The sequence below is a fragment of the Durio zibethinus genome, chromosome 21 (genome assembly GCF_047325235.1).
Source record: "Durio zibethinus cultivar Kanyao isolate XHJ-2024 chromosome 21, ASM4732523v1, whole genome shotgun sequence".
NCBI classification, from domain to species: Eukaryota; Viridiplantae; Streptophyta; class Magnoliopsida; order Malvales; family Malvaceae; genus Durio; species Durio zibethinus.
The window spans coordinates 21,390,669-21,393,522 of record NC_143182.1 but is presented as its reverse complement, the minus strand read 5'-3'; the positions used below and the strand labels follow the sequence as shown (position 1 = coordinate 21,393,522).

The 2,854-nt window shown below is 29.1% G+C and overlaps 1 pseudogene across 1 annotated transcript; it reads right to left on the bottom strand.

Moving 5' to 3' along the window:
• Positions 1–373: 373 nt before the first annotated feature.
• On the bottom strand, positions 374–2,527 carry LOC149512985 (uncharacterized; annotated as a pseudogene). The gene is made up of 2 exons (XR_016331403.1): positions 1,603–2,527; positions 374–1,217 (listed from the first exon to the last, which is right to left on the bottom strand). The product of XR_016331403.1 is annotated as an uncharacterized LOC149512985 (transcript).
• Positions 2,528–2,854: the final 327 nt, after the last annotated feature.

The following is a 2,854-nucleotide window of genomic DNA, read 5'->3' as shown; positions in this document are numbered from 1 at the left end:
GATTATTTTTTTAAAATTCATTAATGCGATGATAAGTATCCAAAACTAATTAATGATAGGAGTCAAATTTTGGTTTTTCATCAAAGTTGCAGTCCAGGTGTCTGATATGTTGTCAACATATGTAGTTTTTCTTTCATATTTTATATATATATAACTGAGCCAACATAGCCGTTTTTGGCTTTGATTTTTACAATTCGTCTATTGTTCTCATGGTTTCCTAACTTGTTTTCTCATCAACCATTCATCAATTTATTCCTTTGACTAAGAGGAAAAAAAGCATATACAAGAGACTAGGACAACAATATAAAAGTTGTTAATCAAAATAAAATGTCAGCTACCCAAGAATATCAATACTATACTGTATTTCTAGAAATCAGTCAAACATAAAAAATATATTTATTTGTCTTTAACCACTAAAACAAAGCTCTGGACACTTTGATGGCTAATACAAAAAAAAAAAAAAATGGTTAGCCCGAAGCATTCCACTCGGGGAAAACTTGACACCATCAATGTAAGCTGGTGGCATCCAAGATGGATGGACAGAATCAATTGGCAACGGAACATAAGGAATATTACTACTATTACTGGAACTACCATCAAATTCAGGATAGCTGATACCATTCTGCATCATCGTCGATATCATCATAGGACTTTCCATGAAATTTGGGTTATGGGAAAGCATCTGAAAACTCTGATCTTGTTGGATATCATGAACAGGCTCTTGGTAGATAACAACTTCTTTTCTCTTCTCCTTGTCTAAAAATCCTATTCCTTGACTGTCTGGCAAGATCTTTGCTGATCTAGGTCCTTCAGTCAGGACCTGTTTTGATTTTATTTCATTTATCACAGCAGCAATCTTATCATCCAATTCATAACACAACTTTTCTTATGATGATACTCTTATGATCTGATATAGCAAATTTCCTATCAAATCTTTTCTTCTTACTTGAAAAAGAATCACCAGCTGTTCTGCAGTCACCTCTAACAAGCTGCTGCTTGAACCTGTTGATGATTTGTTCAGCTTCCTCATCATTACCAGGCCAAATCTCAGGTTTCTGTTTATCTAGTTCATAGATAATGAGCAATATCTTAATATCACAAAGAATTAGTAACTCTTTGGCCTTCTTTAACAAATTATTCCTTCTTTTTTCAAAAACCTTCTTTCGAGCCTTCTCATTCTCTATCAATTTCATCTCCATCCTATGTCTGCCCATATGCTTTAATATGATAAAAATTAATAAACAAATAAATATAGTAAATTATTGTAAAAAAAAAAAAATTACATGCATGTAACTCAAACTCATATCGAAAAGAAAATAAAAGAAAAAACAGAATAGAAAATTAAAGCAAACCAACAAATTCATCTAGCATTCATCATCATATACTAATTCTCAGACCAAATATCTACAATGTTAAAAACACTTTTTTTGTTGTCTTCACAGACGGCAAAAAGAAAAACCAGAAAACCCATTATTGCCATCAATGTTTGATTCATAATTGGACTATTCTATCCCAAAACAGAGAGAAGCCTTATATCTACAAGAATGCAACAAATTTTACTTCAAAATTTTAACTTAGGGGTGGTGTGGAGAGAGCTCTTACAGCTTTCAGGACCAGCAGTAAGTTTCGGGTGATGCACTGTTTTTGCTCTTCTTCCTGAAGTCCAGAGATATGAATGAGATTTGAGAGTTATGAAAGCTTCGAGGGTTAAGCTTTAGGGTTGGGATGGCGAGCGAAAAAGAACAAAGCTATGGGAGAGAATAGAAACAGAAGAAAACTGCAGTAGGGAGACTATGCCATTACCCTTTTTATATAGGCTTCCATAAGCTTTAGGTTGCGTTTGGCCACGAGCAATAAGCTTAAGCCAATTTTGAAACTCTATTTTAAATAAAACAAATTTTATTAAGCGATAATTTTTAAAAATTACATCTAATAATAAGTTTACCAATTTATATATTATAACAATAAATAAATAAAATAAATAAATAAGAGATAAAATAAATAAAGAACAAAAATAAATAAATAAATAAAAGATAAATATAGAAATTTAATAAAAAAAACTAATAAAAATAAGAAAATGAAAGGTAAAATAGCAAAAAAAAAAAATAAATAACGACAAGTAAAAGAATTAAACAAACATAAGGTCAATGGGAACAATAAAGAGATAAAAAAAATTAACTAAAATATAAATACGGCACCGTTTTCGGGGGTTTGAAAACCTTTATCCCTATTTTTATTTCTTCTCTTACTCCCTCTCCTTTTCCTTCTCCCTACCCGTTGCTAGTTCTCTCTCTTTTCTTTTTCTTTCTCCTTTTTCTACTTTAGCTCACTATAACTTCCTCTGAAATTACGATTTTTTAATTTTTAAGATTTTTATATAAAAAAAAAAGAGAAAAAAAGTGAGGTCAAATTATAAAAAAAGTGAAGGAATAAAAAAAGTTGAGTAAAGATTCGGAGATGTTCTTTGGCAGTAAAAAAGGAAAGGGTTTTGTGTGGGGTTCGATGATGTTCTTAAAAAGCTTTTTATTTTAAAATTTTTTTAAGTGATAAAGAAAGAAAAGAAAAAGTGTTGAGGGTGGATATGTGTGCAAGGAAGAGGATGAATGTAAAAAAAAAAAAAAAATGTTGTATTTAACTTACTTAAATATTTAAGTTTAGGACATAAGTTTTAACTTAAATAGATTTGTGTATATATTTTAAGAATAATACGTTTATATATAATTATTTAAAACTATAAATAAAATATAATATCAAATTAAATTATGATTTTTATTAATAATTTAATCAATTTTCTTAAATGAATATCTGATAACGTAAATGTTAATATATTTTTAATATAAAAATATTAATATAT